Source organism: Gorilla gorilla, chromosome 13 (genome assembly GCF_029281585.2).
Source record: "Gorilla gorilla gorilla isolate KB3781 chromosome 13, NHGRI_mGorGor1-v2.1_pri, whole genome shotgun sequence".
Classification (NCBI taxonomy): domain Eukaryota; kingdom Metazoa; phylum Chordata; class Mammalia; order Primates; family Hominidae; genus Gorilla; species Gorilla gorilla.
The window spans coordinates 27,955,329-27,969,030 of record NC_073237.2 but is presented as its reverse complement, the minus strand read 5'-3'; the positions used below and the strand labels follow the sequence as shown (position 1 = coordinate 27,969,030).

General features: G+C 40.1%; 1 pseudogene; it reads left to right on the top strand.

Annotated features, from left to right (window-relative positions):
* The first annotated feature begins 1,913 nt into the window (after window positions 1-1,913).
* LOC101141664 (pre-mRNA-splicing factor SYF2-like) lies at window positions 1,914-2,487 on the top strand (annotated as a pseudogene).
* Window positions 2,488-13,702: the final 11,215 nt, after the last annotated feature.

The window sequence follows — 13,702 nt, the reverse complement described above, 5'->3', positions numbered from 1 at the left end:
CCACAAAATCTTCAGCTTAATCTCTCCCACTCTAGGTTCCCATGCCACCCCTAATCCCGCTCGAAGCAGCCCTGAGAAACATCGCCCATTATCTCTCCATACCACCCCCCAAAATTTTCACCATCCCAACACTTTACCACTATTTCATTTTATTTTTCTTATTGATATAAGAAGACAGGAATGTCAGGCCTCTGAGCCCAAGCTAAGCCATCATATCCCCTGTGACCTGCATGTACACATCCAGATGGCCAGTTCCTGCCTTAACTGATGACATTATCTTGTGAAATTCCTTCTCCTGGCTCTTCCTGGCTCAAAAGCTCCCCTACTGAGCACCTTGTGACCCCCACTCCTGCCCGCCAGAGAACAACCCCCATTTGACTGTAATTTTCCTTTACCTACCCAAATCTTATAAAACAGCCCCATCCCTATCTCCCTTAGCTGACTCTCTTTTTGGACTCAGCCCGCCTGCACCCAGGTGAAATAAACAACCTTGTTGCTCACACAAAGCCTGTTTGGTGGTCTCTTCACATGGACGCGCATGAAAATACTGTTCTAAATGTCCAGTTTTCAACAACTATAAGACATGCAAAGAAAAAAAGAGAATGGCCTATATACACACGTGAAGGGAAAAAAGCAATCAACAAAAAGTGACTCGGGAAGCCCAAACATTTGATTTACTAAAAAAACTATAAGTCAGCCTTGAAAAAAAAATTATAGAGGCAAGGTCTCACTACATTGTCCAGGTTGTTCTCAAACTCCTGGCTTCAACAATCCCCCCACCTCAGGCTCCCAAAGTGCTAGGATTACAGGTGTGAGCCACTATGCCTAGCTAAATCTACTATTTAAAATATGTCAAAAAAAAAAAAAAAAAAAACGAAGAAAAACTTTGTCTAGGCCAAGCAGTGGCTCACTCTGTAATCCTGGTGCTTTGGGAGGCTGAGGTAGGTGAATTGCTTGAGGCCAGGATTTCAAGACCAGCCTGGGTGACATGGGAAGACCCCATCTCTACAAATACAATGAAATAATTAGCAGGGAATGGTGGTACCTGCCTGTGGTCCCAGCGACACAGGAGTCTAAGATGGGAAGATGGCTTGAGCCCAGGAGATTGAGGCTGCAATGAGCCATGAGCCACTGTGCTCCAGCCTGGATGACAAAGTAAGAACCTGTTGCCAACAAAAAAAAAGACTAAAAGACTTAAGAGAAGTGTGGAAATAATGGCTCACTCAATAGAACTTATCAATAAGGAAGTAGAAATTATTTTTTAATAACCAAATAGAAACCCTGGGGTTGAAAAATATAATAACTGAAATGAAAAATTTGATAGGAGCTCAAGAGCAGAGTTGAGAAGGCAGAACGAAAATCAGTGAACTTGAAGGTTCACTGATTATCCAATTTGAGAAACTGAGATTATCCAATTTGAGAAACAGAAAGAAAAAAGAATGATGAAAAATGAACAAAACCTATAAAACCTGTAGAACACCCTGAAGTATAAGAACATAAAAATAAATAACAATAGCCTGAGAAAGAGAAGAGAAAGAGAAGGCATAAATATTTGAAGAAATAATGTTTGAAAACTTCCCAAATTAGATTAATCTACACATCCAAAAAGCTCAATGAGCTCCAAGCAGGATAAACAACAAGAGATCCACACCTAAACACAACATAATCAAACTGTCAAAGACAAAGAGAAAAATATCATCTTGAAAGAGGCAAGAGAAAAATGACTTGTCACATACAAGGGATCCTCAATAAGATTAACAGCTGATTTGTCATCAGGAGCCATCGAGAAGGCAGGGGATGGGCATACTAAGAGTACAAGAGAAAAAAGTCTATGCCCAGCAAAACTGTGTATCAGAATGGGGAGTTGGGGGGTAGAGTATGGAGAAAAGCACTGCCATAGGACAGCTGAGACTATGGCTGAGAAGGTGTCAGTGGACAGCATGGAGAAGGAGGCTCTTGCAGCAGCTGAGGAGCTGGCCACTCAGAAGCATGAACCAAGACTGCACAAATTCTGGGAGCTGCACCTGAAGCAGACTGAAGCTTGAAAATTAAATCGCCAAGAAGTTGTGGAGGACGATAAAAGACTTAAAACTACCTGCAAACTGGGAAGTTAATAAGGCTTGTTTCAAATGGGAATTGCAGGAAGAAGGAGAAAAAAAAAAGAATGTTCAGACAAAGACTATGAGAAAAGATACAGAAAGATGGGAGAGGAAAAGGAAAAACTCCAATCTGGGATTTTTACGTTATGCCACTTCCCAGTTACACCAGTATCATTTGTTGACCAAGCAGATCAAACCTGACACAGAAATATATTAAAAACTAAGAGAAAAATATGGAGAGGAGTTCTACACAACATCTAACAGCCTTCTTCATGGAACATATGTGCCTTCCACAGAGAAAATTGATAGGACAGAAAAGCAAATTGAAAAATGAGATGAATATAGCTGGAGACACCCTTAGGATGATGATGCAGATATCAACTACTAAACATTTAAAGAATTAACAACAATCCTTCTTAAACTCTTCCAAAAAAATGAAGCAGAGAAAAACTTTGTAACTAATTCTATGAGGTTAGCATTACCCTGATACCAAAGGCAGATAAAGACATCATTAGAAAAGAAAATTACAGACCAATATCCTTTATAAATATAGATGATAAAATCCTCAATAAAATATTAGCAGGTTGAACTCAACAGCAAATTAAAATGATCATTCACATAACCAAGTGGAATTTATTCCAAGAATGCAGGGGTGATTACACATAAGAAAATCAATCCATGTAACACATCATATTAATAGAATGAAGGGGAAAAACCAAATGATCATTTCAGTTGACACAGAAAAAGTATTTAACAAAATCTAACCTTTTAATGATAAAAATTAAGAAAACTAGGAATAAAGAGACCATTTCCCAACATGATAAAAAGCATTTATGAGAAAGCCACAGCTAGCAGGATATCAATGATGAAATACTGAAAGTTTTCCCCCTAAGATCAGGAACAAGAAAAGGATGCCCTGCTATTCAATATTGTAATGGAAGTTCTAACCAGAGTTATTCAACAAGAACAAGTAATGGAAGGCATCAGCTGAGAATGGTGGCTTATGCCTGTCATCCCAGCACTTTGAGAGGCCAAGGTGGGAGGATTACTTGAAGCCAGGAGTCCAAAACCAGCCGGGGCAAACTTTTCCTGAGGGAAAGTTTGGAACTTCTTAGAGATTGATTAAGTGGTTGTGATCAAAATGTTCATAGAAATATAGACAGTAAAGGCCATGCTGACAACTCAGATACAAATTAAGAATTTATTAGGAACTGGACCAAACCTTGTTAGTATAAACAAAGAACTGGCTGCATTGTCTCCATGCTCTAGGACTCTGTAGAAGGTCAAACTTAAGAGTAAAGACCTAGGGCATCTGGTGGAAGAAATTTCTAAGCAGCAAAGCCTTCAAGAAGTGGCGTGGCTGCTTTTACCGGCTTACAATCAGTTCCAGCAGGAAAAGAATCACCTATGAACCCAAAATATCTGAGACAGGTCTCAAACAATTTAGAAAGTTTAATTTGCCAAGGTTAAGGACACACCCATGACACAGCCTCAAGAGGTCCTGATGACATGTGCCCAAGGTGGTTGGGGTACAGCTTGGTTTTATACATTTTAGGGGGACATGAGACATAATATGTGTAAGATGTACATTGGCTCAGTCAGGAAAGGTGGGACAGCTCAAAGGTAGGATGGGGGTGAGGGTGGGCTTCCAGGTTATAGGTAGATAAAAGACAAAAGGTTGCATTCTTTTGAGTCCTTGATCAGCCTTTCACTGAATACACAATTTAGTCTGAGCCAGGCATGGTAGCTCACACCTGTAATCCCAGCACTTTGGGAGGCTGAGGCGGGTGGATCACTCGAGGTCTCTCAGGACCTCTCACTCTCAGGAGTTTGAGACCAGCCTTGGCCAACATAGAGAAACTCCTATGCTAAAAATACAAAAATTAGCCGGGCATGAGGGCATGTGCCTATAGTCCCAGTTATATGGGAGGCTGAGGCAGGAGAATAACTTGAACCTGGAAGGCAGGGGTTGCAGTGAGCTGAGATTGCACCACTGCACTCCAGCCTGGGTGACAGGGTGAGACTCTTGACTCAAAAAAAAAAGAAAAAGAAAAAAAAAGTTTAGTCTGTCTCAGTGTATCTGCATTTTTACATAAACAATAGGGCACAGGAAGCAATCGGATATGCAATTGTCTCAGGTGAGCAGAGGGATGACTTCCTGTCCCACATCTGTGAAAATAAGCTATCAGTTTACATTGCCAGGGTGAAATTCAACAGAACTGTTTCAGGGTAAAGATCTTGAGGCCCACAAGAAATTTCCTTGTGGGCAAATTGTGAGGGAGACTTTTTTTTTTATCTTTGTAGCTAGCTGTCTTATTTAGGAATAAAATGGGAGGCAGGTTTGCCTGACATAGTTCCCAGCTTAACTTTTCCCTTGGCTTAGTGATTTTGGAATCCGAGATTTATTTTCCTTTCACATTTTTTCTGTTTCTTTTTAAAATCTTTCAGAAAGAGCATTTTAGAAGAAAATGAGTCTCCAGTCTCAGGTTTTTCTGATCACTTATAGCTAGGATGATCTATTCTAGACAGGTAGGTCTCACATTATTAGAAAAGCTCATTTTTAGCAGGTTGTAAAGTATCATGTTCTACAAAGAGAAAATAGGGACAGAAAGAAAGAAAACAACAAACAAATGAAAAGATAGAGCCATTTTTCCCTGAAGTTCATACATCAGTAGGCTGGCATATAGGTTGCTGTTATTTTCTTCTGAAGTTTAAGTTGTGTAGCTTCAGTTCACAGGGTTTTAAGAAAGCACAGCATAATTTTTAGTGATTTCAAATCACAAAAAATGGAAAAAAAGGAAGGAAAGAAGAAAAAAATTGAAAATATTATTTTGAATACCTGTACCCCCCCAAAATTTTTAAATTCAGTCCAAACTAGAAAATAATAAAAATTGAAAAATATTAGGCAAGACTAGAATCTAATAACAGGTACACTATAGTTCACTTTGAAAAATAATTTTTCTCTCTCCAGTCCCCATTTTCACTAAACACAAATCATAGGACAAATTTATGCATAAAATAAGTGTCAGTCTTATTATACTTGGCCTGTGTATTTGCATGAAGTCAGCAAGAATAATTATGTGCTGGCTGGGTGCAGTGGCTCACACCTGTAATTCCAGCACTTTGGGAGGCTGAAACAGGTGGCTCACTTGAGGCCAGAAGTTCAAGACCAGCCTGGGCAACAGGGAGAAAACCCATCTCCACTAAAAATACAAAAACTAGCCAGGCATGGTGGCACATGCCTGTAGTCCAACTATCAGGAGGCTGAGGCATGACAATCACTTGAATCTCAGAGGCAGAAGTTGCAGTGAGCCCAGATCGTGCCACTGTACTCCAGCCTGGGCAACAGAGCAAGATTCTGTCTCAAAAAAGAAAAAATTATTTGCCATATAGGCTCTTTAAAAAAGAAAAAACTGGCTTTGCTGGAACTTTATTCCATAAGAAATATCAGATTAGACTTCAATGCCTCGAGCCTAGCCTGTGCCTGCAGATACCTGTATTAATTGGGTGAATTCCCAAGATAATTTGAGTCTCCTGGGCCTATCAGAAAGTGACTTTTTTTTTTTTTTTTTGAGACAAAGTCTCACTCTGTCACCCAGGCTGGAGTGCAATGGTGCAATATCGGCTCACTGCAACCTCTGCCACCCAGGTTCAAGTGATTCTCGTGCCTCAACCTCCCAAATAGCTGGAATTACATGCACATGCCACCATGACCAACTCATTTTTTTATTTTTAGTAGAGATGGGGTTTTGCTCTGTTGGCCTGTTGGCCAACTGGTCTCAAACTTCTGACCTTAAGTGATCCACCCACCTTGGCCTCCCAAAGTGCTGGGATTCCAGGTATGAGGCACCACAGCTGGCCCAGAAAGTGACATGCTTTACTTACCACACGTCAGGAAACTGTACAGGAACTGTGTGGAAAGGCAAGAGGCCAGCTTTCCCAAGGGGCTTTTATGACTCTGTAAGTCAACTTTGATTCCTTAAAGCAGTTGATTTATATCTGAAAGTATGCCATTCCAATCAAAGCCTTGGTAAAATAACCAGTGTCTTCAATTGTATCCTGTTACAAAAGAAAACAGATTCTTATTGAACTTATGCAAATAACTAGACTGCTATAAATTAAGTATACTTGCAAATAGTTTTCAAATTCTGGAGAATTCAGGTAGAGGAATATGCTTCAGATTTTGCTCATGGGAATTTAGTTTATCCAATTGTTAAAAGCTGTAAATCACTCAAAGAAAAAGGGTTTTCTGGACTCAGAAACAAAAGAATTACCAATGTTTCAAACAAAGTCATAAAAAGATTATTTCAGTTTTCCATTAGTTTAGTCCATGTAATTAACTCCGGTTCTGCTCAATGTTTATGAACACATTAACTGTCTATAGGAGTCTTAGATGTTTCTCCTCTATTCTAGTGTCACAATCTCCCAAGTTATCAGAAACCTGCATTCAAAAGCACCTGTCAGAGTCATATAGCTATTTATAAAATCACCTTTTGAAAAGGATAAAAGTAGGCTGGGCGCAGTGGCTCATGTCTGTAATCCCAGCACTTTGGAAAGCTGAGGTGGGTGGATCACTTGAGGTCAGGAGTTTGAGATTAGCCTGGCCAACATGGCAAAACCCTGTCTTTACTAAAAATACAAAAATTAGCTGGGCATGGTGGCATGCACCTGTAATCCCAGCTACTTGGGAGGCTGAGGTGGAAGAATCACTTGAATTCGGGAGGCAGAGATTGCATTGAGCCAAGATTGCACCACTGAACTCCAGCCTGGGTGACAGAGTATGACTCTTTCTCAAAAAAAAAAAGGATAAAAGTAAAACAACTGTGGATGACAAAACTCTTAGAACAGTCATAGTTAGACATGACTGACAAGGAAATTTAGTTACTTCTGTGGCATACAAAAATTTTACATGATAAGCATAATTACTACTGACAACATATACTAAGACTCATCCGAGGCCAGGCGTGGTGGCTCATGCCTGTAATCCCAGCACTTTGGGAGGCCGAGGTGGGTGGATCATGAGGTCAGGAGTTCGAGACCAGCCTGACCAACATGGCGAAACCCCATCTCTACTAAAAACACAAAAATTAGCCAGGCGTGGTGGCATGTGCCTGTAATCCCAGCTACTTGGGAGGCTGGGGCAGAAGAATCACTTGAATCCAGGAGGCGGAGGTTGCAGTGAGCTGAGATCGTGCCACTGCACTCCAGCCTGGGCAACAGGACGAGACTCCATCTCAAAAAAAAAAAAAAAGACTAATCCCAATCACAGGAATCTGAAAAATGGTAAATACCATTTCATATTTGATAAAATTTCCTATATGATTTTATATCAAATAAGCCAAATATGTCTTTTTTGCACTTCAGGGGACCTAATATCAAAAAAAATTAAGGGAAGCAAAGTTAGAATTTGATTTTGGAAAGTTTGTCAAATATAACACTTGATATCACAAAATAGGATCATGGTAAAATATTATAAAATAATTCTTTTTTTAGCCAAAATGATAACTCAAAGATTTCAAAAAGGAAAAAACTTTTATTCTTTGAGAAAAGAGACTTACTTTCCTAAATAATAAGCCCTAATAAAGACAGCATAAGAACAACTAAATCTCTCAAAATTTTATAAACAGGCTGGGCATGGTGGCTCATGCCTGTAATCCCAGCACTTTGGGACGCCAAGGCAGGTGGATCACTTGAGGTCAGGAGTTCAAGACCAGCCTGGCCAACATGGTGAAACCCTGTCTCTACTAAAAACACAAAAATTACCCAGGTGTGGTGGCATGTGCCTGTAGTCCCAGCTACTTGGGAGGCTGAGGCAGGAGAATTGCTTGAACCCAGGAGGCAGAGGTTGCAGTGAGTTGAGATTGTGCCACCGCACTCCAACCTAGGCAACAGAGCAAGACACTCTGTCTCAAAAAAAAAATTATAAGCAAAATCTACTAAATTTTAGTCATTTGATCGTAAGATATAATTTCCATAAACCTTTCTATAACCTGTATAACCTTTTTTTAAGGAGTGTGCTAATGCTCTAAGAAAATGCTCAAAAACCAGCCATATGCTGGTTTTGCATCAGTGTGCCTTTGACATTAATGGTTAGGTTTATAGAGAACCAAACTAATTTAATCTCTCAACATCAGCCCTTACAATCTCATGCACCCAGCTCTTCCACAATAGTCCCTGAGCCTTGGGAGGTCGAATACTTTTAATTTCTGGCCCTGTGTCTCATGAAAGCAGTTTATTTTGATTGGCATCTTCTACCAGGTCTGAAGATGAGGCTTTAACTGCTGTCAGTATTTAAGATTGAGCAGGACTTAGTGTCCTTTTTAGACTCAAGAGTCAAACCCTGTAATTGAATGGCACAAAAACTTGAAAAGCACATACAGAAAGTTACACGGATGCAATAACCTTAATTTAGAATGTTTTTTCAGTTTTTTCTAAGCAAACCAAAACTTAATAGTAATGATATAGGAATTATTTCAATAAAACATAAAATCTGTTTGTTAGGCCAGTTACCAAAAGGCAAAGACCTTCTGCAGTGTAATTTCTGTTCCCTATGGGGAATCCATTTAGATAATCTGCAAGTCAAAACTAATGAAAATAGTACTTGAATTAGACATAGGAAGAATGTTTCCTGGGTCACAAGTAAAAATTTTCAGATTCATAGAACAATTTAAAGCCAAGAGCACAGGATACTATGTTAGAAGAAAACATTTCCTTTAGACCTTTAAGATAAAACATTTTTAGCATCAGGCCACAACAAATAATTAGAACCTGAGGGGAGAAAAACTTACAGGAGCTGAAAATGAGTTGAAGGAGAGTTATTATTTCAGGCCTTTTAAAAGGGGAGAGAAAGCTGAAAACAGCAAAATGCAATAAAAGTTGAATGTTGGGCTAAAAAAAAAATTAAAATCTCTTGTAATTTTATTAAGAGTAAATCAATACCTTAAGAAAATTTTGCTGTTCTAACCAATTCTTTAGTGTTTGTTTTTTTTAGATCAAAACCCAATCTCTAGAAAAAGTATTATAAATAGTTTCCCTTTAATTACAGACAACTTGATACAAATCATTTACAACATGCTTGGACTTCCTGTTTTATCCTAGACATCCCTCTTTCTTAAATAACCAGTCATTTTATTTCAGGACAAAATTTTACCACACCAGATTCTTTCTTACATAAAATTATTTTCCTTTTAACCTTTCTGGCCAAAAACAACTCTGTATATTTGTAACTTTCTTTACATTGCTCGTATTTACTGACTACCTTTATCTTGTTTCATAAATAACTTTTAAATAACCTTGGAATTAGACAAAAATTATTTTCCTTTAAATAAGAACACATTTCATTTTTTAGAAAAATGTTTTCCTATAACTTTTTTAAAAGGAAATGACCCGGACATTTAATGAATATCTATTATTTAACTTCATATAACTTTAGATTTTAAATTATATGCTAAGATTATTTATAAGCATTTATTCCATTACATTTACCTAATTAATTTTTAAAAATAGTTTACCCAGATTACTTATGAAAACTGTGATAGCTATCATTTAAAGTTATTTCCCTAATGGCCAGCCCAGCGGCTCATGCCTGTAATCCCAGCACTTTGGGAGGCTGAGGCGAGAGGATTGCTTGAGGCCAGGAGTTTGAGACCAGCCTGGCCAACATGGCAAAACACCATCTCTACTAAAAACACAAAAATGAGCTAGGCCATAGTGGTGCATGCCTGTAATCCCAGCTACTTGGGAGGCTGAGGCACAAGAATCACTTGAACCTGGGAGGCAGAGGTTGCAGGTTGCAGTGAGCCATGATCATGCCACTACACTGCAGCAGGGGTGCCAGAGCAAGACTTTATCACAAACAAAGAAACAAACAAAAAGCAACAAAAATAAACTTATTTTCTTGTTAACTATTTGTTTTTGTTTTTGATTTCCTTCGACTTTTAAGTTCTGAGGTACATGTGCAGGATGTGCAGGTTTATTATATATGTAAACGTGTGCCATGGTGGTTTGCTTCACAGATCAACCCATCGCCTTGGTATTAAGTCCAGCATCCATTAGCTATTCTTCCTGATGCTCTCCCTCCCACTGAGAAGCCCCAGCGTGTGTTGTTCCTCTCATGTGTCCATGTGTTTTCATTGTTCAGCTCCCACTTATAAGTGAGAACATGCAGTGTTTGGTTTTCTGTTCCTGCGTTAGTTTGCTGAGGATTAACAGCTTCCAGCTCCATCCATGTCCCTGCAAAGGACATGATCTCATTCCTTCTTATGGCTGCATAGTATTCCATGGTGTGTATGTACCATGTTTTCTTTATCCAGTCTATCATTTATGGGCATTTGGGTTGATTCCATGTCTTTGGTATTGCGAGTAGTGCTGCAATGAACATACACATGCACGTATCTTTATAACAGAATGATTTATATTCCTTTGGGTATTTATCCAGTAATAGGATTGCTGGGTCAAATGGTATTCCTGCCTCTAGATCTTTGAGGAATTGCCACACTGTCTTCCACAATTTACACTCCCACCAACAGTGTAAAAGTGTTCCTTTTTCTCTGCAACCTTGACAGCATCTGTTGTTTCTGGACTTTTTAGTAATCGCCATTCTGACTGGCATGAGATGATATGTCACTGTGGGTTTTCTGGGGGTTTTGTTTGTTTTGAGGCAGAGTCTCACTTTGTTGCCCAGGCTGGAGTGCAGTGACACGATCTTGACTCACAGCAACCTACACCTACTGGGTTCAAGCAATTCTCCTGCCTCAGCCTCCTGAGTAGCTGGGATTTCAGGCATGTGCTACCATGCCCAGCTAATTTTTGTATTTTTGGTAGAGACAAGGTTTCACCATGTTGGCCAGGCTGGTCCCGAATTTCTGACCTCCAGTGATCCATCCACATTGGCCCCCAAGGTACTGGGATTACAGGCACGAGACACTGCTCCTGGCCTCATTGTGGTTTTGATTTGCATTTCTCTAATGATCAGTGATGTTGACCTTTTTTAAATATGGTTACCATTTTTATAATCTGTGAATTTCAGATTTTCCTAGGTAAGAAACTTAAGATTAGATAAACGGTGTTTTGTTTACCAAAAATTCAGGATTTAGCTGTTTTCATTAACTAAACAATATTAAATGCCTTATATATCAAATTTTACATAAACAATTCTCTCTTGGGCTACATTCATAGCTTTACAACCTTCATGCCAAATGTTGACATCTAGCAGAGATCAATTCTGAAGCCATTTCTAATTCTACTTCACCAGTATTTTTAAAACCAGCTTATTTATTAAAGATTTACTTAAGTTGAGGCTGGGTGTGGTGGCTCACTCCTGTAATCCCAGCGCTTTGGGAGGCTGAGGCAGGCGGATCATGAGGTCAGGAGATCGAGACCATCGTGGCTAACACAGTGAAACCCCGTCTCTACTAAAAATACAAAAAATTAGCCTGGTGTGGTGGCAGGCATCTGTAATCCCAGCTACTTGGGAGGCTGAGGCAGAAGAATGGCATAAGTGAACCCGGGAGGTGGAGCTTGCAGTGAGCCGTGCCACTGCACTCCAGCCTGGGGGACAGAGTGAGACTCCGTCTCAAAAAAAAAAAAGATTTACTTAAGTCACTTGAACTTGAAAAAGCACTTGGTTTAAAGTCTCAATTTTCTAATAAAGTATTTGATTAAGTGCTTTTTTCTTTAAGCCAATTAATTAAAGCTCTTTTATATATTTTTAGTAATGAAACATCATATACATGACACATAAATATGTAGATGTATTAGACACGCAGGTAGAAGTAGATCTTATAGATTCATAAAACCTCTTTTTTCCTATTTTAGACTTCCAAATTCCTTTATTTTCTTTTTTTTTTGGCAGCAAAGAAAGAATTTAATAATCACAGGGCTAGCCAAGTGGTAATGAAATGGGAGGACTTTTCCCTTATCCCCCTTGCAGGGTGTGCAATGGGGGTGTGGCTCACTTCTTCAGTGCCCCCATGCTCAAACCCCCAGGGGGAACATGGGCTCCAACCCTACGGCAGTGTCTAGGGTTGAGTGTTTACAGCTCCCAAAGCCCCAGTGGGCATGTGTTACAGCGTGCTCTTTCAGCTTAGCTGTCCGCAGGCTGACTTGCGTTAATCAGCTCAATTAGACCCTCAGCCTTATCACAAGGACAGACGGCTTTCTGTATCCCCAGGGGTTCTTGCCCTAGTGTACCGGAACTGGATCACACATGGTCTTTGTCACACACGTCCGTCCGTGCGAAGGGACCACCAAATAAGCTTTGTGTGAGCAACAAGGCTGTTTATTTCACCTGGGTGCAGGCGGGCTGAGTCTGAAAAAGGAGTCAGCAAAGGGTGGTGGGATTATCATTAGTTCTTATAGGTTTTGGGGATAGGCAGTGGAGTCAGGAGCAATGTTTTGTGGGCAGGGGATGGATCTCATAAAGTATATTCTCAAGGGTGGGAAGAATTACAAAGAGCCTTCTTAAGGGTGAGGGAGATTACAAAGTACATTGATCAGTTAGGGTGGGGCAGAAACAAATCACAATGGTGGAGTGTCATCAATTAAGGCTATTTTCACTTCTTTTGTGGATCTTCAATTGCTTCAGGTCATCTGGATGTATACGTGCAGGTCACAGGGGATATGATGGCTTAGCTTGGGCTCAGAGGCCTGACATTCCTGTCTTCTTATATTAATAAGAAAAATAACATAAAATAGTGTTGAAGTGTTGGGGCAGCAAAGATTTTGGGGGGGTGGTATGGAGAGATAATGGGTGATGTTTCTCAGGGCTGGTTTGAGTGGGATTAGGGGTGGTGTGGGAACCTAGAGTGGGAGAGATTAAGCTAAAGGAAGATTTTGTGGTAAGGGGTGATATTGTGGGGTTGTTAAAAATAGCATTTGTCATATAGAATGACTGGTGATGGCCTGGATGTGGTTTTGTATGAATTGAGAAACTAAATGGAAGACACAAGGTCCGAATTAAGAGAAGGAGAAAAACAGGCATTAAATGACTAAGAATTGGGAGGACCCTGGACATCCAATTAGAGAGTGCTCAAGGGGGTTCAGTGCAATTACTTGCTTGGTTGGTGAGTTTTTGGGCTCTATCCTTCAGAGAGTCCTCCTTTTTAAGTTGGAGGCTGAGCTTGGTGAGGTGTGTTTTTAAAAGACCATTAGTCTGTTCTACCTTTCCTGAAGATTGAGGATGGTAAGGGGTATGAAGGTTTCACTGAATACCAAGAGCCTGAGAAACTGCTTGGGTGATTTGACTAGTAAAGGCCGGTCCATTATCAGACTGTATAGAGGTGGGAAGGCCAAACCGAGGAATTGTCTGACAGAAGGGAAGAAATGACCACGGTGGCCTTCTCAGACCCTGTGGGAAAGGCCTCTACCCATCCAGTGAAAGTGTCTACCTAGACCAAGAGGTATTTTAGTTTTCTGACTCAGGGCATGTGAGTAAATTTGCCAGTCCTTGGCAGAGGCAAATCCCCGAGCTTGATGTGTAGGGAAGGGAGGGGGCCTGAACAATCCCTGAGGAGGAGTAAAATAGCAGACGGAACACTGAGAAGTGATTTCCTTGAGGATAGATTTTCATGATGGAAAGGAAATGAGAGGTTCTAAGAGGTGGG